This window comes from Leuciscus leuciscus, assembly GCF_965113295.1.
Source record: "Leuciscus leuciscus genome assembly, chromosome: 4".
Classification (NCBI taxonomy): Eukaryota; Metazoa; Chordata; class Actinopteri; order Cypriniformes; family Leuciscidae; genus Leuciscus; species Leuciscus leuciscus.
In genome coordinates, this window is record NC_138728.1 from 53779052 (window position 1) to 53805903 (window position 26852).

The 26852-nt window shown below is 39.7% G+C and overlaps 2 long non-coding RNA genes across 2 annotated transcripts in view; one reads left to right on the top strand and one right to left on the bottom strand.

The window, feature by feature from the left end:
* Nucleotides 1-26852, top strand: part of LOC309497110 — a 62658-nt gene that overhangs the window by 13646 nt on the left and 22160 nt on the right. The gene's annotated exons all lie outside the window — the stretch shown is intronic.
* Nucleotides 695-25953, bottom strand: LOC309497070. Its single transcript, XR_014205349.1, has 3 exons — nt 23150-25953; nt 7412-9057; nt 695-1342 (listed from the first exon to the last, which is right to left on the bottom strand). It is a non-coding gene; the product is annotated as an uncharacterized lncRNA (long non-coding RNA).

A 26852-nucleotide genomic window follows, 5' to 3' on the forward strand; every position in this document is an offset into this window, starting at 1 on the left:
AATATCTCCGCCCCCACTTGACTAGAGTGGAGTAAAAGATCCCACCTTCCTTTTCTATTATCAGTCTTGAAGGGATAGATTACTTCAAACATTTGATTTTTCAGCATAATCAACATATCTCAGTGTATAGACTTAAAATTAATATTGTTTTCAGCATAATCAACATATCTCAGTGTACAGACTTGAAGTTAGGATTGTCCCACTGTGCCAGAGGAACTGCACAGGCGCTTCCGGTGGCCTGGAGTGCTATCTGGGTTGCTCCATAGTTGCCAGAGGTGCCCTGGTCCTGCCTAGAGCGCTATCTGGTGTTGGAGCAGACAGCGGGTTTTTAAACCACCAGTTGAGTCTGCCCTTGCTGGTCCGGCAATTGGCGACCGCGCTTGTAATTAATTTCTCTTTTTACCCCGTGGAAACATCTACCAGTAGTCTAATGCATGTACTTCACTTTTGATTCATAAAAAACTTTAAAATATTAAAAGAACTCTGTTATAACGAGTAAAATGATTAGTAAGTGATAAAAATAGAGAAAACATTCTTATCTTTTCCCTTTATATCTGGTTGCATTACCTCGTACCACGGGCAATAACCTGCTTCAAACCTTATGTCGTCCCCTCTCATTCACATATTCATATTTGTGACAGTTAGTGAGATTATACAGTATGTAAAAATATTCTCAGTAGGATTATAAGCAGTGTTGGGAAGGATACTTTCAAAATGTATTTCGTTACAGAATACAGAATACATGCCCAAAAATGTAACTTGTAACGTATTCCGTTACGTTACTCAATCTGAGTAATGTATTCTGAATACTTGGATTACTTCCACATTGAATTGCATTTTATAAGTGTCGGCCATTAAATCTTGCTTAATAAACAGGCCTATTCTTGCAGGTGCGGTGGTGATAGAAAACAGATATTTTAATTGTTTATTAATAAACAAGTGTTTTCATTGCTTTACCCCGGTCTTAAAGTAAAAAGATGACTGTGAAAAAAAGCAGTATTTAATTAAATACATTTATGGTGGTATTACTACATTTTATTTAATTAAATGCATTTATGGTGAAATTACTACATTTTCAGCTCAATCTGTGTTCATTTTGACCACGAAACATGCGCTGTCACTTTAATTCAGCGTTTGCAGCACAGCAGAAATAGACTCGGTGCGGAAACTTTCTCTGCACTGCTGTACACGCACCGCAACTGGAACGGATCGACGGACCGCAGTGTGAAAGCTCTAACCTGTTAACATTGGGTAGCCTACGGAAAAAAATACACACTGCAAACAGAGTATGTGTGAAACGGGCGTTCATTTATGAGACAAGCTCCAGTTCACCGGCGCCTCCCTCCTGATTATCTGTTGTCTGCTATATTTAGGCTACTTCTTATTAAATCCAGGCAATTGGTTGATTAAAATTAAGATACAATTAATAAAAAACAGAGGTGGGTAGAGTATCCAAAAACTGTACTCAAGTAAAAGTACAAGTACTTATAGAAATATTTACTCAAAGTAAAAGTAAAAGTAATAATCTTAATAGTTACTTGAGTAAGAGTAAAAAAGTATCCAATGAAAAAACTACTCAAGTAGCGAGTAACTAGTTACTTCGCATCATATATATATATATATATATATATATATATATATTTTTTTTTTATATATATATATATATATATATATATATATATATATATGAAGACTTGATGCAAAAGCCTCTGAGTGCCATCTGAAATTTTCTTCTAAAACAATCATTTTTATCAAGCTCACATTTTTTAAACTTCCGGTGCGCTGCTCAGCGGCAGCACTGCGTTTCAGTATACCATGTTTACGGTTTGTTTGTTTGTTTACGAGTGAGTAAGTCCGCTTGGTGATTAGTAGTGGAAAGATGAAGGTTGAGAATAACGTACTCCTGATCTGGGTTTTGTGGATGATCGGCGGCTATGGACTATGTTTGACAATGCAATGCCCAACTGCACTGCACAATGCAATGCAATGCCCAACTGCACGTGGAATCTCAAACACATGCGGTGTCACGAGGGTTGCACGCCCCTACACTCGGGAGATGTTGCTGGAGTTAAATTTCAAGACAACGCAAGAGTCGATAACAGGCCAGTCTAAGGATCTGTTTGAAAATGTTCCACGTGAGCTGGTGAGAACAAAACGAAAGAAAAGAGGAAAAAGAGGAGGAATTCGGAGCCGACTGCGAAGGAGATTTAAACGACCACCGTTGCCGTCAATTGTCTTCAGTAATCTGCGTTCTCTGAATAACAAAATAGACATGATAAGATCACACACAAGGTACTGTAACGAATTTCGTGAAGCATCCTTGCTTTGCTTCACGGAAAGTTGGTTGAAGCCTACAATGCCTGACTCGATTTTTGAAATCCCCGATTTCACTTTAGTTCGAGCTGATAGAGATAAATCGTCAGGTAAAAATATAGGGGGAGGTATCTGTGTGTATATTAATGAGAAATGGTGTCGAAATTATTCAGTAAAATATAAGATATGTGATCCAAATGTGGAAATTCTCGGCATGACTTTAAGACCTTTTTATCTGCCTAGAGAATTTGGTTGTATCTTGGTGTTCGTGGTATACGTACCGCCCAGCGGCAAACCATCTCAGGCAGCAAGCCTGATTGCGGACTATGTTCACGAACTACAACTCAGCTACTCCGATGCCCCTGTGATTATACTGTGTGATTTAAACCAGTGCAAATTGGAGACTTTGTTGCCGGGATTCGAACAGTATGTAAAAACTCAAACAAGAAACAATAATATCCTTGATAAGTGCTTTGTGAATGTCAGGAATGCTTATGTTTCCAAAAGTATGCCACCAATTTTAAATTCTGACCACAATGTTGTGCTTATGATTCCCGTGTATAGGACTAAACTTAAAAAAAGTAAACCAGAAAAGAAAATGATCAGAATATGGTCAAATGAAAGTGTAGAACAACTGAAAGCCTGTTTTGATTGGACAAACTGGGAAATCTTTGATGAAGGCTCATTAGACGAAAGAACTACAGTGTTAAATGATTATATAAACTTCTGTGTGGAGCTGAACATACCTACTAAAGAGATTAAAGTTTATCCAAATAACAAACCATATGTGACTAAAGATATTAAAGAAATGATAAATGTGAGGAAAGTAGCTTTTAAAGATAAAAATAGTCTGGTACTTAAACAAACGGAAAGAGAGTTAAAAATTAAATTAAAAGAAACAAAAGAAGTTCATAGGAAGTGTTTGGAGAAAGCATTTAAAATTAACAACTCTAAAAAGGTTTGGGATATTATGAAAACTATGTCTGGACTGTCGTCCTCAAATAAATCCATTGTAACTGATGATGAACTTAGGTTTGGGAACGAACTAAACACCTTTTTTACACGGTTTGAACTAACAGGCAAACAAGATAAGAACAAAGAAACAACACATAGAGTTTTAATACCATCAGATAGAATTGTTATTGAGGTTGAAGATGTCAGGAAAATGTTTCAATCTATTAATACAAAAAAGGCTGTGGGTCCTGATGGATGTAGTGCAGGCCTTTTAAAAAATTTCGCTCAGGAACTAGCACCTGTGTGGCAACCAGTATTTCAAGCTTCAGTTGACACACATGCTGTTCCTGTGATATGGAAAACCGCAGACATAAAACCACTACCGAAGATATCATGTCCAAAAAAATACAAAGACTTTAGACCAATAGCTCTCACTTCCGTGATTGTGAAATGTCTAGAGAGACTGTTACTTCAGTATTTGGTTGCGGCAGTTAAAGATAGATTAGATCCATGGCAGTTTGCCTATAAGAAAGGCTGTAGTACTGAAGATGCAGTTGCTGCTTTAGTGCATATTATCTCTAAAAATCTAGATAAACCAAGAACAATTGTGAGAACTCTGTTCTTGGACTTCTCTTCTGCATTTAACACCATACAGGTTGACAGACTGGTGTTAAAACTCGTACAGCTGAGGGTGAACCCTTATCTGATTCAGTGGTATACATCATTTCTCACAGATAGAGTTCAGAGAGTCAGGGTGAATAAAACCGTGTCGTCTGAAATTATTACAAATGTCGGAGTACCGCAAGGTTGTGTTAGTTCCGCCATACTTTTTACATTATATACTGACGACTGTCGAACGGACATGTTAAATCAGTATATTTTGAAGTACTCTGATGATACTGTCCTAATATCTGTGTTGAATGACTTAGATAGTTCTGAGGTTCATCATCACGGTGTAAGTAAATTGATTGAGTGGTGTGAGAATAATGCTCTTATCATTAATACGAGTAAAACTGATGAGATTGTATTTGGGTCAACGGCAGATATAGCGCCCGTCTTTATTCATAAGGAGGAAATTAGACTGGTTAAGACATAAGTATTTGGGAGTGACCATAGATGATATGTTATCTTGGAAAGATCACATTGAGACCCTATGTAAAAAGACTAAGCAGAGAATCTATTTTCTTCGCCGTCTTAGGTCTTTTGGAGTAAGAAGGCAGATTCTTCTGCTGTTTTTTAGGTCTGTGATAATGAGTTTACTGCAATATTGCAATTCTAGTTGGTATAAAAGTCTGTCTGTTGTGTTAAAAACAAAGGTTTTTAATCAATTAAAAATCTGCTCAAAGATAGTAGGTCAGCCGCTTGAGAAGCTTTATGACTCAGCTTATCACAATAATATTCTCAGGTTGGCTGACAATATAGCTTCTAATCCCATGCATATTTTGCACAAAGAGTTTGAACTACTACCGTCAAAGCGGAGGTATAGAGTTCCCAAATTTAATAAGGTGAAGCTGAAACACTCTTTTGTGCATCAGGCAATCCTAGCGCTGAACAAAAAAACCTAATCAGAGATCAAGAGTATTGGGATGGTGGGGGTGTAGATGGATAAGTGTTGTATTGAATGTATAATTGTGTGGTTTGAGTGAATGTCAATGTTAAATGTATGTTAAATGTTGTAGTAAACATGGATACTGTTATGTAAGAAAAATTTCAGACTTCAGTCTGACAATAAAGTATAAAGTAAAGTAAAGTAAAATATATTTAAATTCAGTAATTTCACTTTAATGACAATTAATAGGTAGGCTACTTTTCATTGCCATTTAAGTGTGAACATAAACATACAAGCTTGATAAAAATGCTCTTTTAGAAGAAAATTTCAGATGGTACTTAGAGGCTTTTGCCTCTGAAGTCGTCATATATATAAAATGATATTATTTAGATTTTGTTTATTTAAATTACTATTATTATCAGCTATCTTTGCAACAAAAATAGAAGAGAGACGTAAGCAATATTTCTGCCATATGTATAGCTCGAAAATCATTGCCTGTCCTCTGGTTTGTATAATAGTAACTTATACAACTACATTTGGATTATTAGACAATGTCGAAATAAAGTGAATCTGCAGAGTGTTGCATTCAAAGGCATGTATTGACAGAGAAGAGTTAACTCTTCACATGTGCTCGCGCTCATGACTGCTACTGAACCTGAACACACACACACACAAAAAAAAAAAAAAAAAAAAAACTACATCGACGAATCTTATTCTGACTGTTCTCCAAAATATAATCAAATGTATATTTCTGCAAGCATGTTTTAACTGGTTAACTATCAACGGCAGGCAAAGGCATTCGTTTTCAAGTCGAGTTCGCACGCCACTGCGCAATACACAGACACACACACACTACCGCGGGATGGCGGGTGTTCATAAACTGTGAACAATGGTAGCTTTATTTAATGTAAATTAATGTATATGTCCAAAAAACGGGTAATGTCATACTTTCTAGTATCGTCATACTTTCTAGTATCGTGGCGTAATAATCTGTTTGGTTGTAAAATGTATTACCTGAGTGAAATGAAATCGAATATATCGTCCTGACTCCTGTGGAATCATTCATTCACAGACAGCTTACGAAGATGTTCAACTAATAAAGATCTTCATCGCTGGAAAATATATGATGCATTTGAAGATTTGCTCTCACTTGACTGTACTGTAGGTCCACTGCCACTTCATCTAACGGTCTTGATGTGCTTAAATCTTCCTGTTACGACTCCGAGTCCAGTGTGAATTGAAATCGCTTCAGATGATTCAGCGCGTGCAGAGAACTGAACAGAATCAGGAACTGAATCATTCAAACTGATTCGCGAACTGACTTAGGCCCTGTCCCAAATGGCGCACTTCATGCGGACTTTCGGTCTCGTGGACTTGAATTGCGCGTGCTCGCTGAGTCTACGAGTCCGTAGGCCGTCCCATTCAGCATTTTACCGCTCTGAAGTGTGCTCAGCAGCGCCCCCTTTGTACCCTTGAAGCGGTCTTCCACGAAGCCCGCATAGATGCAGGCTCCACGCACTTTAACTACCCAGGAATCCTTGCGAAAGGCCAATCAGACAACAGATGGGAGGAGATTTCACTCACGGATAATTGTTGACATGGCTGAGAAGAAAATATTACTGTTTTTATGACCTAAATGTACATTTTATCAGTTGTTACCTACAGTTTATACAAACATTATGGTCATCGACCAGTGTTTGATGTCTCAAACATAATAATAGCGTGTTTAATATTACGATTGCATTATGATTCATTAAACCGAATGGCAGGGCTTTACTGAGTCATATGTAAACATAGTATGAATATTGAAACCTGTAAATTGAAAAAAAATATGTTTAAATTATGTTTTAAAATTGTAGTCTTAGTTCAAATGGAACATTATGTATTATTATGTACAACTGTATACATGCTGTATACAAGCATGATTTATCTATTGTCTAATGCCCAGGTGATATGCACAATATAAAAATATAGAACTGTAAAATTAGGCTGTGTAGTGGACATGCAGATAAGACGTCGGAGCGCAAAAATGTGATTTCTCCTGTCCAACAACAACCAGACCGTTATTTCCGGTATGCCGAGCGAGTCTGTCCCAAAAATACCTCTCAATGCGCCCTCGTGGACTCGCGCCAAGGGCCCTATAGGTCTGCACTACATGACGTCACCAAAGTGTGGACTCTGAGGAAGTCCACAAGTCCGGAGTGTGCCATTTGGGACAGGGCCTTAGACAGATCTGAACTTGTTTGATGAAGTCTTTGAACAGAATCGACTCAAAAGAGTGATTCATTTGTGAATTGAGCATCGCTCAAGTCCAGAAAAAAAGATACAGCGCGCTTGGAATAAACTACGCATTTAACAACACATATTGCATTAAAATAAAGTAACGAGAGGAACGTCGCCCAATGTAACGAAGTAAAAGTACAGTTTTTTCATTAGAAATGTACTCGAGTTAAAGTAAAAAGTACCCACATTCAAATCTACTCTTAAAAGTACAATTTTTCTAAAAAATTACTCAAGTAAATGTAACGAAGTAAATGTACTTCGTTACTACCCACCTCTGATAAAAAATGAAATTCACTTTAAAGAAAGAAGCACAGGTCTCTGTGAATGTTTTAAAGCAGTCTTTTAGTGCCGCTTTCAGAGGGGTCACGTCCGTAACGGAGAACTGTCACGACCGTAACATTGTTTTTTCCTCATAAATGCGAATACGAAAAAATAAAATGAATATTTTATGTTCTGTGGAGGCCGACCCTTCTTCATCCGGTGAGTAGTATTACTTTTGGTTTGCGCAGTGTAATTCACAGAATTACAAAAAATATATATATTTTGCCAGCTAAAAGTTAAAGATTTGTCACGCATGTTTATTTCCCTCATATTAAATATAAAACGCATGTAGACCGATATTTGTCTAATGTCTGGACTCCTTTATTAAGGGAGTATGGATAAACAGACGTTTCACTATTGGTAGGCTATTAATGCATTTTCTGAGAATTTATATTTCAAGTTTTGACTGCAAATGTCACGTCCATAACACTGGAATTGACCAATTTAAAAAAATATATATATCTTCAACTAGGTTTGTGGTGTAGGTCTACGTATTTAAAAAAAAAAAAAAAACGTAAAAACGTAGCCTACTTTAAGATGCTTCTTCAGGTTTGAGGTGGAGTCTTTGGATGCTGAAAGGAGGTTGGTTGCTGGCAAGCAGAGGTTGCACTGCACAGTTATATTTCGTTCTCCCTTCTCTTTCTTTAATGTGAAATGCTGTTTGAATTTCCAAGATATAACGCATTCTTGCCCTGCTCTATTGTTCCGGCTCCATCTCTACCTCTAGCTCCCGCTTCTCCTCTTCCCGACTCCATTGTGACTGATCACGCAAACCACGCATTTTTTCGTTTTCATATTGGGGCTTCTGGGAAATGCATGGCGTTGCCTTAATTTATTTAGAGAGTGAATAAACTCGTGAAACAGAGAAGTATCGTCATGTAATCCATTGATTTCAACAATGTAACTGTATTCTAAATACCAACTATTTAAATTGAAACTGTAACGGAATACAGTTACTCATAATTTGTATTCTGAATACGTAACGCCGGTACATGTATTCCGTTACTCCCCAACACTGATTATAAGTGTAAAAAAAAAGAAAACACTCAGGAAGGGGTCCTTTATAAAAAATCAAAGAAACAATTAAAAACCCCTCTAACTAACTCCCTACTCTACTCATGTTCTAATGCTCTATCTAATTTTACCCCAAAAATAAAATACACAGTGTGGCTATCCCTCTCTATCAAAAACAGTGTAAAATTGTTAAACACAATAATGGTAAAGTAAAAAAGAAAAAGAAAAACAAGAATAACAAGGCACCCTCTTCCTTACTCCTCCACCAGGACTTTTTACAGGAAGTCATCTAACTCGTCCAGTCCTGGCCCAATTTGGTGCACTCTTGAGTCTGTGCACCCGATGTCAACTCCCGATGGTTTGACTGACACATTAATCATATGTTTGGCGGCCACGTTGGCTAGCATGGATCTGAGAAAAGGCACAACACAACAGAACAACAAAAGAAAACTGACAACAGCCACAGCTATTATTATTATTCCCACCTTAATGAACCATTCTTTCCAAGACCCAAATATAGTCAAACCAGTATCCAATGTGTCTGTATCTCCCCGCATTTTCAGCAACTTCTTGTCTCAGATCCTTCAGCTTCTTCATGGCCCTAGTAAAAGCTCAATCAGAGGCTGTATTATTTGGAATAAAGGTGCAACAGTCAATTCCAAACATCACACATACCCTCCCTCCTTTTCTGCGAGTAGCCAATTCAGAGCTTGTCTGTTTTGCCATGTCATTTTGCTGGTGTATTTTAGCTGATGGCCTAAGGCATCCATTGCTTGATCTTAGTCTTAATTGTTCTGTTGATTGTCAGAGCTAATCTGAGATGGTATGCCAAATCTTGGGATGACTTCTTTGGTTAAAATTTTTATCAGTTTCTGCTCCTTGGTCTGCTGAGGGTTCTGCTTCGACCCATCTGCTAAATCTATCTACGAAAACAGTCTCTGTATCTTTTTCCTCTTACTGATTTTATCATGTCCACATAATCCATCACTAGATGTTTGAAGGGTCCTTCTGGAACTGGGATAGAGCCTATTGGACTTGCCGTTCCTTTTCTGACATTATTTTGTGAATCTTTGTCTTTTTTATTTTTCTAATTTTATTTTTCTAATAATCTCCCCCCTTGCGCAATGGTCAAAACCATGCGCATCTGACATTAAAATAGTAAAAAGTGTTGCTAGTGTAATTATTTGTTTTTTAATACCTCATTTGTCCAATAGTCTGAAGTTGAGGGTTTTGCTTATGCCTTCTTGACTAATGATATAGACTTAATTTTATATTCAATTATCTATTCTAAATTTCAAGGTGTGAATTGTAAATTGGTAACACAACTCTGATGACAAAAGCCACCGAATGTAGGCAATGTGGCATTCCCCATGTGACAGTGTCTAAATGTTTTGAATAACACAGCTGGTCGATATCAGTTGCCATTTGATTGTGTTAAACACTGCTGTCATAAACCCCACATTTTCAATATCTAATAGATACATATTTCTGGTAGGTCTGGACATGCTGTCGTTTGAAAGAACCATTATCAATTTCTCTTATCTGATTTGTCATTCATCTGTTAATTTAATTTCTCTTCATAATCTTTTCTTCTGTTGCTTATGAGATGCTCTTTTTAGCATAATCTTGAATTCATGACCAACAATATCAACATCCTGCAAGCCCTGGTAATGACAGCATTTGTGATATCACGTGTTTGTAATTTGTGTAGTTACTATTTTTATTTCTAAACCTAAAAAAAATTAACTATTGACCAAGATGGAGTGACCAGCACCACAGCTCTATCATCCATATTTTTTGTTGTTGAACATTATGTCCTCTTTTTTCCTGATAGAGAGCTTAGTATCACTCAAGCTTATATCAGCTCTGTCTTGAAAGCAGAGCCCAAAAGCTCTCTGTTCAGTGGACAACATCATCAATTATCTAATTATGCATTTACCCCTAGTTGGTTAATGCAGTAGTCCCTCGTTATGCTAAGTCCAGCGTCAGTTGTAGTTAATTATTGAGTCATGCAAACACTTCCCCTCCCATTTTTTTAATGCTTACAGCTGGGGCCTATACCATGAAGCCGGTTTAGGTGGCTAGCCAGCTATGTTTCAGTTTAGTTTCCGCCAACCCTGGGTTTTAGGTACTATGAAAGTAGCTTGGCTTTAATCGGTGTTCGTTGCCATGGTATCTTACGCTGCACGGCTAACCTGCTCCGGGGAAGGTTATGTTCTGGATTCAAGATCTCAGACTGAAGTTTGACCAATCAGCTGAGAGCAAAGAAACATATAGGTGACGTAACTTATTCCCAGTGTCTGTTGCAATGAGTTCACCTTTTCTTCCAAATCCGGTGGACATCTCAGCGCAAATTGTTTGACGAGCACTTCGTAGAGAAAGAGTTTTTAGCATGACAAAATCCCCTTGCCTTTCCTGATAGTTATTTGTATGAAAATACAGATTTTCCGCGGAAGGAATGTCTTATCTTTGCGAACTTCTTGAGCCGCACACAAAGAATTTAACACGTCGAATTCATGCACTTACTGTACCGCAAATGGTATTGCATTGCGTTTTTTTTGTTGCAAGTGGTACATTCTTGCACGGTGGGTGACGCACAGAAGCGCGGGGAAAACACGGTTTGTCGAACCATTCGTAAGGTGGTCCTCGCTCTGCAGGAGTACATGAATAGTTTCATTAATAGTGTTCCCCGGACATTTATCGGCCATGTCCATAAAAGAGGGCTTTTATAAAATTGCCGGTAAGATATATTGATAGGGTGACATCACATGAAAACTTTTTTTTTTTTTTTTTTCACAAAGCAAATTGCACAAATGTACTATATAATACATGTTAAGAATTATTTTAAATCTTTATTATTATTCTGTTAATGTTATGATAGGATTCCCTAGCTTTCTTAGTAGTACAAATACGTTCTATATTTATGTAAAATTATGTATATATGTATGTGTAGCCTATGTGTAATATAGCCTATAGCCTAATTTTATAATATATAAAAAATGTGCATGTATCATTTTTTATATATTATAAAAATAGGCTATAGGCTATATTACACATATAGGCTACACATCTATCTATAAATTACAGAAACGTCTGTCTGTCTGTGTGTGTGTATGTCTGTTAACCCTCTGGAGTCTGAGCGGTTTTTTGGGCCCTGGGGGTGTTCTGACATGCTCTGACATTTGTGCTTTTTTCAGTTGCTTATAAACATATTAATGGCAAAGGTGTAAATTCACTCTATATAGCACAAACAGGACTACAATAATATGTGAGCCACATGTATGTACATGTTTTCATTTTTGAGAGAATAATGTTTATGCGTGGTTATCGAAAAAACTAAAAATTAAAGTTTTTGAAATAAGGCCACAAAACACAAACTAAATATGTGGCAATAAGACTTTTGACTAATGGATGTGATCGCCTTTAGTTTTTTCTTCAAAATTATGTGAAAATAGTCTTGCTTTATCGTTCACATAAAACCATACATTGATTTAAATTGATGTAAAACAGGTTTTGCTTGGAAAGCCAATATGCGAGGGGGGCGTGAACGAGGAGTGGTTTACACCTGAAAATACAATGTCCCACCCACTCTGCATAATGATGAGCCATTCACTCAGGTGTGACACTGACTGAGCCACAATGCAAGGACAAAAGATATATTTTAGGGATGCACCGATCCATATTTTTTCACTTCCGATCCGATCCCGATACCTGAATTTGGATATCGGCCGATACCGATACTATTCCGATACCAGAGCTGTGTTTGCTTTAATATTATTATTATCATTATTGTTTATTTTATATGATGCTGAAATAAACTCCTCTCAACAGGCAAGTACAATATGTACATATTTATGCATGTATGGTAAGTATAAGGTCAGAAAAGGAAGTCAGAAAAAATGGAAATCCTGTTAACAGGAAAAATCCCATTCTGAAAACAAATATGCAACTGTAGGTCATGTCAATATTTATTACATTCCCAAAATGTCAAATACTTGAGTTTTGAAATATAAGAAAAGTGCAAGTGTAAACATCACACACACACACACACACACACACACACACACACACACACACACACACACACACACTATCTAAGGGTGATCCACGCTCCGAAGCTGTAACTCTCTCGATGAATGCTCGATCAACATCAGCCATGTTGCAAACAGACAAGCGGATTTCGCCTCAGACGTGCGTCAATTTCGCTTCAAACTTTTGCTTTTTACGAGCGTCAATTTCGCTCTGGGCGCGCGAATGGATTCAAAATATTCAAGCGTCCAACTAGACGCGGCAGACGCGAATTTGACGCGCTATTCGCGTTTGGTGTGAACGCACTGTAACGTGGTGCTTTTTTAAATGTTTGATTGCATTCGTTGTGTTGTACGACGCGAGGGAGCTTCAACGAGCTCTGAATTACGGCTTTGCAAACATTGCATTTTGCTGTCTTGCTATGCGGTGTTTCCAGTGTGAAGTATTTCCACACAGCGGCCGCAAACTGCGGAATGGATTTTCTGAGCGGGGGCGTGTCTCATAACTCTGTGTCTCATTGAGCCGCGCCTCCGTTCAGGAAATCCATTCCACAGTTTGCAGCCAGCTAGCAGACTAGCCGGCGGGAATCACTTTTGGAGTCATTTCAGCAGACGTTAAAGCGCAGACATGACTCAAGGATATCGGATATCTCCGCAGGTTGGATCGGGAAAATCCGATACGTGAATTACGCTGGTATCGGTCCCGATACCGATACTGGATCGGATCGGCCCCATCCCTAATATATTTAGAAGAAGACTTATATTGACCATTTAAGATTTTGCTTACATCTATCTTGTAAATATGTTTTGCTATTTTATTAAAACGGTTACAATTACAACAATAATTACAATTTCAACAATATTTCAAGTGTACTCTTTCTTTGTAAAAAAAATGATTATAGGTCTACATTTTATCTATGTATTCATTAGTTTGAATATAACCAACATTGGAACAGCTAACATCTTAGTTGATGACTTTATTTTTGACAAAAATAGTATTTTATATATAGAAATTGCTAAACAAAAGCTTATTTGATGTGGCAGTATATTCTACAGTAAAAACTGTACCCAAATCTAGTCAACAAAATGTTGTCTTTCATATTTCGTCTGACTGTAACGTTGTTTTCATGAAATATTAGGGCATATTGTTAATTTGCAGTTTAATACGTTGCTTATACAAATAGCCTACATTTTATTTCAACATTCAGTCGATGTTTACTCATCTCAGTATAGCAATACAGTTTGCTAAAACATCATCATTCATTCACACACGCAATTTAAATTTAAACTGTCTTTGTCAGCTGTGGTAAACAGCGCGCATCTCTGCCGTTTATTCATTCATAAACAGAAACCCACGTGAAGAAATTCACGTGAGAAGGAAAAAACTTACTAGTATTCCTCAGCTCGCTCCTCGATATACCCGCACTTCTGAGGGACATTTTCCATTAGTATTATTCCTCACAGCGCTGCAAGACGGTGTAAACAAGTAATGATCTAAATAAACTTGTGTGTTTTCTCGAGCTGATGGGGGCGTTCACAGGATTGCCTCAGCCATTTGCGTTTGAATAGCGCGCGCTCTCCGTGGGCGGAGTCACATTACATCTGAATTAGCTGTAATTAGGTCGACTGGAATCGCTCTCTTTTAATACAGATTTCACAAGATGAGAATATTTGTTTTTTATATAAATTACTTCATTTAAAAGAAGAGAATTCAAGCTTCATGCCTGTGTGTCTGTATGTCTGTTTGACTGAGTATTCGCTGAGTTATTGTTAATTTTCGGACGCGTTTCAGAATGGACTTCACTGGCAGAGAGAAGGCAGAACTCGCTTCGTGTTTATTTTTCTTTATTTGGCAAAAAGCACAACACTTTGTTTTTATTGTGAGTATACACAAAAATAATACACATTTAACAGAATCGATTGATGTATGAAACTCCTATGGAAAATCAAAGTCAACAGAGTATTTATGAGTTTCTTTTACACTAATAAAAAAAAAGCGAGCTGGTATCGCCGGCGATACCGTAGACCTCAGGGGGTTAACCACATATCTCTCGAACCGTTAGTCCGATGGATTTGAAATTTGACAGGTGTCTTGCCACGGGAACGAGAAAGTGCAGTGCCAAGTTTGACGTTGTTTGGGTGAGAAATGCTAAAGATATCGTTAAATATATCATTTTTAAAAGGTTGTGGTTTAAAAATAAACAAACACACACTCTCTGGATGTTAACTGAATCGGTAAGTCACACTGTTTACTTCTTAATAATGTTTATTTAAAGCTACGCTGTTTACTTCTTTATTACTGTGCCATGCGCGCTGAAGTTAGCCTGTGACTATGTGATGTTTAATATGTTAAATAGTAGTAGTAACGTTAGTAGGAATGGCTATGCAGGCTTAAACGAGGTTAACTATCTTACCAATCGAACGGCAAATCTCCATCAGCTCAGCTGCGTGGCGTGTCCGTTTTTATTTCGGCTCCCATGTGAACAGGTTAGAGTTTGCACACTGCCTGCGTGAGACGCTCGCGTCTCAGACGCGGCTCGAGACAAATGCAGATAATATTATCGATTTTCAAAATATTGCACCTGTCAATACAAAACGAAATATTCTGTAGCCTTTTGCCGTCAATGCCGACGTTGTCTTTGCTGCTATAAGTTATATTTATGTGTTTAACATGAAGTATAGGCCTTCCACAACTCTCTACCCATATGTCGAATATATAACCAATGAGGCTTATCACGAAGCTTTATCATTATCTTATTACATAATAATAATTATCGATATTCAAATATTGCACCTGTCAATACAGAATGAAATATTCTGTAGCCTATTTTGTCAGTACTGCCGACGTAGTCTTTGCTGTATCAGTAGGCTATATATTTATGTTTAACATGAATTATAGGCCTCCACAACTCTCTCCCCTATATTTCTAACACTCCTATATTTCTATATTTCTAACTCTATATTTCGACCAACTCCCGAAATAGCCCTCATTGTAGCAGCACCGCATCAGACACGCTTCTGTGCAAAGACATAGAAAACGCCACGCAGACGCCATGCTCACGCCACGCGGCTGTGGCTGTGCATTGATCTGCATAAATTATTATAATTCAAATGAACTATTAGTTATGATAATTCAAATGAACTATTAGTTATGAACATCAGCCAAATTAATTATATTACCACATTTCTGCCCATATCCTGGGCATCTGATCTTTTGCAGACCACCTGATTGTGACCTACTGTTACACCACCTTTGCTGATGCTAAGATGACGAAAGATAGTCGTACCAACAGAGAGAGGATACGCAAGGCAATGCGTCATGCACGTAATGCTCAGTCAGTCGAAGCCCGAGATGCTCGGCTGGCAAGTTACACTGCACGTCAAGAAAGGCGCCGTGAAGCTGAGGAAGAGGACGAACGACGTGCTCGGCTGACAAGTAACGCAGCACGGCTGAAAAGGCACCGTGGAGCTGAAGAAGAGGACGAATGCAGTGCTCGGCTGGCAAGTAACGCTGCACGTCAGGAAAGGCACCGTGAAGCTGAGGAAGAGGACGAACGCCGTGCTCGGCTGGCAAGCGACGCTGCTCACCATGCTAACATGAGAGATAAGGAGACACCTGAGATACGAGCGGATCGCCAGATGCATGACTGTCAACGACACAACCTTCTGAGAGAGGAGGAGACCCCTCAGCAGCAAGAGGAACGACGAGCAAGGGATGCCACGTGCCATCAGAAGATGCGTCTTGCCCGTCTGGAAAAGGCACGAAAAGACAATCGCAACCTTGCTCGGTGTGACGATACAGACTTCTTCCAAGAGGAACTTCATGGTGATTATAGGCACATGCTGAGCAAGACCTCACTGTTTGAATGTCCTACATGCTCACATTGTGGTGCCTATGTATGGAAAGAGGAGAGAAAAGGATTCTGTTGCAACTCCGGTAAGATTAACCTTACATATAACGCCACAAATCCCAAGCCTGGCTCAATCCCACCACAGCCTCCAGATGCTATTAAGGACCTTTTCCTTGATCAAAGTTTTGTGAAGCAAGCAAAACAATACAACAATGCGCTGGCAATGGCAAGTATTGGTATTAAAGAGGTAGCTATGCCTGGCTTCAACCCAGGTGTGCGTATACAAGGCAAAGTTTATCATTACATTGCCGGCCCCCTTCCTGAACAAGGTCGCACACCACTCTTTGCTCAGATCTATTTTCACGATCCTGCTCATGAGCTGGAAAACCGTCGAGCCCATGCCTCAAACAGTGATCTGAATGAAGATTTTTTACTGAGGACGCAAGAGGCCATTCACCTGTGCAATCCATACGTGCAACAGTTTAAGTCAGCCATTGAGTATGTGACCCAAAATGACAATGCCAATGAATTGAAAATTGTCCTAACAGCTCGCACACGACGTCATGACCTTCATCGTGGCACTGTGAATCTTCCATCACTGAATAGTGACGTGGCTGTCATTGCTCCAGGAGTAACAACTACACAGCAGTTTGGGAAACTGGCTGTCACTCTTCATCTCAGAGGAGGAAGGCTTCAGACAATCGACGCCATGCATCCAGCATATGACCCATTGTCATATGTGCTTCTTCTGCCTCAGGGTTCCCAAGGATACCACACTGAGTTGGCAGGTATCACACCAACATGCTTCTGCCGTTACCATCTTCAAGTGCGTGACATTGCTCAACACTTCAATTTGCTGCTTCGTGGTGGGAGACTGACACAGCAATATGTATGTGATATGATGGCAAAAATTGAGTCACACCGCCTCAACTGGATCCGCCACAACCAGAAATCTATCAAGGCTGAAAAGTATAAAATCATTGTTGATGCCCTGAATAGTCACTCTGAGATCATTCCTGGACGCCTAACCATCCTGCCACCCACAATTTACGGATCACCCCGATGGTACGCCAAGGAGTTCCAAGATGCCATGGCCTTGGTACGAATTAAAGGAAAACCTGACTTCTTCCTCACCTTCACTTGCAACCCGAACTGGCCTGAAATCACAGGGTCACTTTTTGAGGGTCAACAGACCAATCAGAGACCAGACATCATTGCTAGAGTATTTCACATGAAGGTGGAAGCACTCCTCACAGACCTCCTCAAGCGTGACATCTTGGGACACATTGATGCATATGTGATGGTGAAGGAAACACAAAAGAGGCATCTTCCACATATACACATGCTCATGACCATGGTAGCCCGCGACAAACCCAGGACCGCCAGCGATATTGACCGTGTGGTGTCTGCAGAGATTCCTGACAAAAACACAAATATGGAACTACATCGCATTGTAACATCACACATGATTCACGGTCCATGTGGACAATGGAACAGTGCCAGCCCCTGCATGGTAGACAAAAAGTGCACCAAAGACTATCCCAAACAATTGAGACAGAACACAAGCTTTTCAGACAACTCCTATCCACTGTACCGAAGACGAACAGAAGGAGCACCTGGTTCCCCCATCATCAAGACCATCAGAGGTGGCATCAATGTACCTGTCAATAATACATGGGTTGTGCCATACAATCCGTACCTCCTGCTCCGATACAATGCGCATATTAACGTTGAAATTGTGTGTGCAGTCTCCAGTGTCAAATATCTGTATAAATATTTGGAGAAGGGACCTGATCAGTGCATGGTGAGACTGGATGTGTCTGATGATGAGACCCGTGAGATACTACGACGTGATGAGGTGACACGTTATGAGTTAGGGCGTTACATCACTGCATCTGAGGGATACTGGCGCATATACAACTTCCCCATTCAGAAGAAACAGCCACCAGTAAAGATGCTTGCAATTCATCTAGAGGATGAACAGGTCATCATGTTCAATGATGAAGGGGCTGCCCAGAACCTGTTGGACTCAGGGCCACCTGCCACCACACTGACTGCCTTTTTTGAAGCAATGTCTCTTCATACACACATGCGACACATTGTGTACCCAGATGTGTTTCAACTCTTCACATACACACGGAAGAAATTTCAATTGCGTAAAAAAAGACTGAGTTCTCACGATGACCGCATGGCTGACACCGTTGGACGAATTCCAATGATTGCCTTCAACCCTCACACTGCTGAACTATTCTATCTCCGCATCCTTTTGTACCGCGTGCCAGGGCCAACATGCTTCAAAGACCTCCGACGAGTTGGAGATGTGGTCATGGACACCTATCTGGCAGCTTGCATTGCGCATGGCATTGTTGACAATGACCAAGAAGTAGATTCTGTTATGGAGGAGGCTGCAAATGTGACATTTGGCTCAGCACTGCGTGAGGTATTCGCCAACATGCTAATGTTTGTTCTTAGAGGGGAACACTTGCAGTTCTGGGATAGGCACAAGCATGTGCTGTGTGAAGATTTCATGCACAGGGCCAATGTGAATGAGCCAGATGAATTTATCGTGACTCAAGTGCTACTTGACCTTAACCCTCTGGGGACCAAAAACGCGCCCGCGCGTTTTGCTCGTTTTTTTTTTTAGCAATGAAAAATAAACACAAAATGCTCTGTTAATTTTGATCTTTCATTTTCGTGTAATACATCAATCGATCCTGTTCAGTTTCTATTTTTTTTCTGTATACTCACAATAAAAATAAAGTGTTTTGCTTTTTGACAAATAAAGAAAAATTAACATGATGTGATTTCTGCCTTCTCTCTGTCAGTAAACTCCCATTTGAAACGCGTTCGAAAATTATCTATAACTCCGCGAAAATTCAGTCAAACAGGCAAACAGACCCACGGGCATAAAGCTTGAGATCGCAGCTTTTAAATGAAGTAATTTATATAAAAAACAAATATTATCAGCTTCTGTAATCTGTATAAAAAGAGAGCGACTCCAGTCGAGCTCATTAGGAGCCATTCAAAAGTAATTTGACCACGCCCCGGAGAGCGCGTGCTATTCAAACGCAAATTCTGAGAACCATTTCAGTCTGTGAAACGCCCCCACATCAGCTGTAAACAAAGAGGCATAATATAGCCTACCTTATGGAGAAAATTTTCCGTGCTGATATGAGGAGCAGATCCCGCTGAGGAGTGAGGTAGGCTAAGTTATCCTTTCTCAAGTGTTAATGTGGAATAACGTTATGGAATAACGTTGTAGGCTTATGTAAACAAAAAGATGAATCGCGTTTCTATAATATGAATAGCGTTTCTGTGAGATGAATGAAGGGTACATATTTGTAAAGACTGTTTAGCCTAAATATGAATCGCGCGTCTGTGTGTGAAAGAATAAACTGCTTTTACAGTTACAGTTACTGCGTTACAGTCAGGCGAAGTATGAAAGACAACATTTTGTTGACTAGATTTGGGTACAGTTTTTACTGTAGAATATACTGTCACATCAAATAAGCTTTTCTGCTCATATATATAAAATACTATTTTGTCAAAAATAAAGTCATAGACTAAGATGTTCCAATGTTGGCTATATTCAAACTAATGAATACATATGATAAAATGTAGGCCTATAATCTTTTTTTTTTTTTTTTACAAAGAAAGAGTACTTTTTTTGCAGAAATATTGCTGAAATTGTAATTATTGTTGTAATTGTAACCTTTTTAATAAAATAGCAAAACATATTTACAAGATAGATGTAAGCAAAATCTTAAATGGTCAATATAAGTCTTCTTCTAAATATATAGGCTATTTTGTCCTTGCATTGTGGCTCAGTCAGTGTCACACCTGAATGAATGGCTAATTATGCAGAGTCATTATGCAGAGTGGGTGGGACTAAGGTGTAAACTACTCCTCCCCCTCGCATATTGGCTTTTCCAAGCAAAACCTGTTTTACACCATTTAAATCAATGTATTTTTTTTTTGTGAACGATAAAGCAAGACTATTTTCACATAATTTTGAAGCTAGAACTCCAAGAGAAAACATCCATTAGTCAAAAGTCTTGTGGGCACATATTTTGTATGAGTTTTGTGGTCTTATTTCAGCAACTTTCATTTTTATTTTTTTAAATAACCACGCATAAACATTATTCTCTTAAAAATACAAACATCTACATACATGTTGCTCGCATATTATGGTAGGCCTGTTTGTGCTATATAGAGTGAATTTACACCTTTGCCATTAACATGTTTATAAATAACTGAAAAAAGCACAAATGTCAGAGCATGTCAGAACATCTCAAGGGCCCCAAAAACAGCTTGGTCCCCAGAGGGTTAAGGACCATGTTGAAAGACATGGTTTTACTTTAAATGGGAACTTTGGCCTCCCTGAGCCTGATCCACTTCACGTCCGCAGTCAAATTCCCCGCATCATCCAGCATGAAACTGAGCACAACATAGAGGAACTTCAAACTATCATTACTGACACAGAAAACTGCCTCAATGACGAACAGCAAAAATCCCTTGATGCAAGTGGTGGAACTGGGAAAACATTCATATTGTGCCACATCCTTAACAAAGTGCGTGCACAGGGCAAAGTAGCTCTTGCAACAGCTGCAAGTGGCATTGCAGCTACCCTACTGCCAAAAGGCACAACCTTTCACAGTAGGACAAAATGTCCTCTCATTCTCACCGACGAGTCCACTTGCAGTATGAGTGAACATGACAGCACTGCAACACTCATTAGAATGACGCATCTCATGGTTGTGGATGAAGTGTCAATGATGGATCGCCGTGCATTAGAAGCAGCAGATCGTACATTCCAGTGGCTTAGAGGTTCAGACAAGCCATTTGGTGGCATCACAATGGTTTTCAGCGGTGACTGGAGGCAAATCCTTACTGTTGTCCCACATGGTAGCCAAACCCAGATCATAGGCAGGTGTTTCAAGAGCTCACACCTATGGAAAAATGTTGAGATTCTTCGTCTAACAGAAAACATGAGGATCACTCAAGCTGCTGGAGATCAACAAACAGAAGCAGATTTTGCCAAATTCCTTTTGAACCTTGGTGAGGGGAAAATTCCTGTGGTTCCAGAAGAGGGTGAATTTGCAATTGAGCTCAATGAATCACTAACAATTTCTGGCGAGAAACTCGAGGACATTGTCAATTGGGTATATGATGACATGGCAGTCAACATTTCCAATCCAAAGTGGCTATGTGAACGTGTCATACTGTGCCCAACCAACTCTGAAGTTGATAAAGTGAATGAATATATGACAAAGAATTTTCCTGGAGAAGAGCATGTTTGCAACAGTGTGGACACTGCAGAATCTGAGGGTCACCATATGTACCCAACTGAGTTTCTAAATACCCTCTGCCCATCTGGTATGCCTCCCCATCGCATCACTTTAAAGGTGGGAATGGTGATCATGCTACTTCGAAATTTCGACCAACAAAATGGACACTGCAATCCGATCGAGATACATCATTGAACAAATCCTGCCTCATCTTTTGGTTGCGACTTCTGTGATCGGTGTCAATGCTGGACGCACATTACTCATTCCACGCATCACCCTCATCCCATCTGACAACATATTTCCATTCACCCTGCGACGTAAGCAGTTTCCGGTGAGACCCTGCTTTGCCATGACAGTGAATAAGTCACAAGGCCAGTCTTTGCAACGTGTTGGTGTCTTCTGCACAAGAGACTTCTTCAGTCATGGTCAATTCTACGTTGCAGCCAGCAGAGTTGGCAGATCAAGCAGACTTCGTATTCTTGCTCAAGATGATGAAACAAACAAAAAGCGCCACTTTCTGAGCAATGTTGTCTATAAAGAGGTGCTGACACAATAACAACATGCAATCTTCAAGAACAGCCAGTCTGCACTAACAAAACACAAATATCCACTCTAAATAAATATATACTCCAATGCATCATTATGTCAGTATCAGTATTTGCTTTCTACCATGCACAAATAAAAATATCACTGACCTTTTGCTGTGTAATTGTAACAATGAGCACTCAAATACACCAAACCAACAATTACTAAAAACACATACAAAAACTGCTTTTGCACGTGTATATTATATATTATATTTCATTCTGGTGCGCTTAACGTTATCGCTACTGTGTAATAGTAGCCTATGCTATTCACCAACTAAACATATCCTATTCAATGCGTTCACAGTCTCTTTCATGGGCACCAAACCAACCATTACAAAAAACACACACAAAAACTGATTTTGCACGGGCATTTTGCACTAGTACATACATAATTTGACATAAATATAGAACGTATTTGTTTAACTTACACATTAACAATCAGCAATCTTTCTCCAACAGTCTTCTCTTGCTTTGGCAGCAGATACAGTGTTACTGCGTGCTTGAAAAACACTTCTATATTCTTCATATTTCTGAAGAATAATCTCTTGCTCCTGCGCGGAAAAATATATAGCTCTCGCTCTATCCATATCGAACGCGATTGGTTGTTCAGTGTCGACGTCACTCTTTTATGTGCACGCGCGCGTGGAGTAATCATAGCTTAAGGATCAAAGTCTGAGTTGACAGAGAAAGTTGATGAGCTGCATCATGGTACCAATAAAGCCTGATTGCATCGGTTTGGTTTTGTCGACTCAAAACCAATCCTGTAACCCCGAGTTTGTTCAGCTACCTTCATGGTACAGGCCCCTGGACTAATGTCTATTGAAAGAAAGCAAATAGAGAGTGTCAGCTTCACAGAATATAGAGAACTGCTGTTGGACCAGTGAATAATCAAAATACAATTAATATGGCCAATCAATGAAATTTGAAGCGGTCTCTGTAGTAATCATTGAAAACACATCACCTGTGCACACACAGTAAAGGATGAAGTCCTTCTGCTTGGACCAGCGATCAGTTGAACTGGTTGGGCTGCTGTCTGAGTGTTTCCCTCCTCATCCGATGCATTTGATCTGTCAGTCTTTGTTGGCATTCAAGGGTCTGGTGTCATGTTGGGACATAGTGGTTTGACTCTGGATGCTGTTGTCTCTCTGCCTCTCCTCAGTCTGGCTTTTGGCCAAGCCACAGAGGAGGCGATTTTGCATGATGGCAGGATGTTTTTCTTGGTTGTTTCTACATCAACACAGTCTTTGTCCATACCAGCCCCTCAGAAGTTTCAGCTTCCTCTTTCAGAGGTGATGAAGGCCCACCAACCAAACACCTCTTCTTTTCTCTGCAGCCGTGTCCTTATGTTTCTTGCTCTCACTTGTTGCACAGTCCAGTTGCTGTTGGTTATGTCGAGGCAGCCGTCCCAAAAGCTGTCTGGTGTCATCTGGAAATTGAACACTCAGAGATCCGCATTAATCAAATTCATCCTTTATAAATTCTGCAACCATCTCTTTCAATTGTCCCTTAATTTCAGAAGTATCATCTGGTTGATAACAGCAGTTTCCCCATGCAATTTTAATAAAGCAAGTTCTTCTTTGCAGAAAAGAGCAAGCATTTTTCTTCTTTGCAGTATGCAGAAAATTTTGAAAAGTTTCCTTATTTTCAGTCACATATATAGTATTTCTATCACTCGTTATATCGATCCCTACTCTCTCAAGCATTTTAGGATTAAATCAATGAGTCTCATTACTGTGAAATGTGTATAATACAGTATGGCTGTTAAAAATGTCTGTTTTGCTTGGTCACCCAATCCTGCTCATTCAACACAAAGCACAAGTTATTTTAAGTAACGCAATCCAAAGATCTCAATTTCTGCAATGGCTCAAATTTAAAACCGTCTCAGGGACAACAAGATGCAAACATCATAGGCCATGTCTTTATATAACCGGTCAATCATACCCACATCTAGCATGTCTCTATATAAATATTTTATCTCTAAATGTCAGATATTTCTATAAACCTTTTTATCAATTATTTGATTTTCCCCTCGGAACTACACAAACCATTTATACTAAGATGAAAACTCCAGTGTTTTTGATGGCCACCAGTTTGCGCAATTGTCACAGGCCGGGGGTGTGGAGGCGCTACTTGCCAACCGACACTCCCTCCTTCTGCTGTACCTCCCCCTAAGGAGCTACCCCGCCGCTCAAGGAAAACGGACAACAGAATAAAAGGAATCTCAAGTTTATTTATTTAATTAAAAGGCAATCTCAAGGAGAAAGAACAGGCCAACCGGCCCTCCTGCGTCGACAGGTCCGGACTAGATGACAGCAGTGGAGATTTGACTCGAGTCGCTAGACCAGCGAGACTTCAGCATAGACTGGTAAACAGAGTGGATTAGTATGGATTCAGTGTGCTCACTCTTTCTCCCTGAACACAGGACTGGACAACAGCCGTGAGGATTAGGCTCGAGTCACTGGATCAGCGAGACTTCAACATAGACTGGCAAACAGAGTGGATTAGAATGGATTCAGTATGCTCACTCTTTCTTCTTGGATGCAGGACTGGATGCAGCAGCGGAGATGTGGCTCAGCAGGACTTCAGCATAAACTGGTAGGCAGAGCAGGTCAGTATGGATTCAGTATGCTCACTCTTTCTTCCTAAATACAGGACTGGATGCAGCAGCGGAGACGTAGCTCGGTTCCTGGCTCAGCAGGACTTCAGCATAGACTGGTAAACAGAGTGGATTAGTATGGATTCAGTATGCTCACTCTTTCTCCCTGAACACAGGACTGGATGCAGCAGCGGAGATGTGGCTCAGTTCACTGGCTCAGTGGGACTTCAGCATAGACTGATAGGCCGAGCGGGTCAGTATGGATTCAGTATGCTCACTCTTTCTCCCTGGATACAGGACTGGATGCAGCAGCGGAGATGTGGCTCAGCGGGACTTCAGCATAAACTGGTAGGCAGAGCGGGTCAGTATGGATTCAGTATGCTCACTCTTTCTTCCTAAATACAGGACTGGATGCAGCAGTGGAGATGTGGCTCAGTTCACTGGCTCAGCAGGACTTCAGCATAGACTGGTAAACAGAGTGGATTAGTATGGATTCAGAAGCTGTGTCCCAATGTGAAGACTGCATCCTTCGAAGGCTGCGGACTTAAAACGATGCAGCCTATGCGCCCTCCAAACGACGCACCATGTAGCCTTCGTAGGATTTCCTAATTGCGCAGCCAGGTGTTCCCGATTACCGCTCCAGGCGCCAAGCAACGGTGCAAGAGTATGCATTTGATATAATTGAGTAAACAGCTATGGAGCCCGAATTGGCTATTGTCATTTTTATGTTTTATATTTTACTGGAGGACATGGTATTAAGGATGTTTCAGGTCATGTAGCCTACTTTCGGCTTAGCCGAAGATTCAAATGTTCATTTATATCTTACCTTGATGCGATTTTGTAGGCTAGTGTATTATTTTTTATTATGCACATAAATGGACCATGGTAAATATATTTACACAGGTTTTCAACCCTATTTGAATATAAAACTCAGTTGAATAGAAAAAGTCCAGTGTGCATGTTACTCCCGCTCGTCATCGGCAGCTGTCAGTCACTGTTGCTAGGCGACAAGAACAATCCTCCGCCGCTAGACCGGTCCGAGCGCTTCAGATGCGCCCTTTGAAATTGGACGGAGCTGTATAGCAACAATTTGTTAATATTGTGACAATAGGCCTACATTTTGTTACTTTAATTTTCAAAATAACCAGTGGTGGTATGTAAGGAACTACATTGTTACATTTACATTTACATTTACATTTATTCATTTAGCTGACGCTTATATCCGAAGCGACTTACAATTGCTATATATGTCAGAGGTCGCACGCCTCTGGAGCAACTAGGGGTTAAGTGTCTTGCTCAGGGACACATTGGTGTCTCACAGTGGATTCGAACCCGGGTCTCTCACACCAAAGGCATGTGTCTTATCCATTGCGCCATCACCACCCACGCAGGACTGCAGGACTGGATGCAGCAGCGGAGATGTGGCTCAGCAGGACTTCAGCATAAACTGGTAGGCAGAGCAGGTCAGTATGGATTCAGTATGCTCACTCTTTCTTCCTAAATAACATTGTTAATACTCAAAGTGATTTTCCCACACAGGACAGCAACACTGCAAAACATTTTATTTTACAATATGATGCAGTTTTACAATAAACTACACAAAAGTATATAGTTTAAATGTATCAACCTTGAAAATATTCAGAAGTAAAATGCAACATATGCAGTAGGCAGGCCTAATATAAAAGCAGAACCATCATAAAAACCCTGACAAGGTTATTTTCCTCCAGAATTCCTTTACTTTTACTCTTGATACCTTAAGTACATTAGAGTATGCAAGATAATTTTGCTTAACTAAGGTTTGAAATATATGACTAGTAGTTTTTCCCCCAATGCAGTATTAGAGGTTATTAAAAGTACTTTAGTGTAATAAAGTATCTCAATATTTATTCCATGAGTCAGCCCTGCAAACCTGTTGGTAGACAACTCAGTGGATAGTGTAAATATGCAGTCAAACACTCTGGAGAGTGTCCCACCAGCAGGAGGCCTTACCAGGGTCTCTATAGAGGAGCCCATCCCAGTCCAGCAGCAAACCAGGGTCTCCCACTCAACTGAATAAAAGTCTACATTT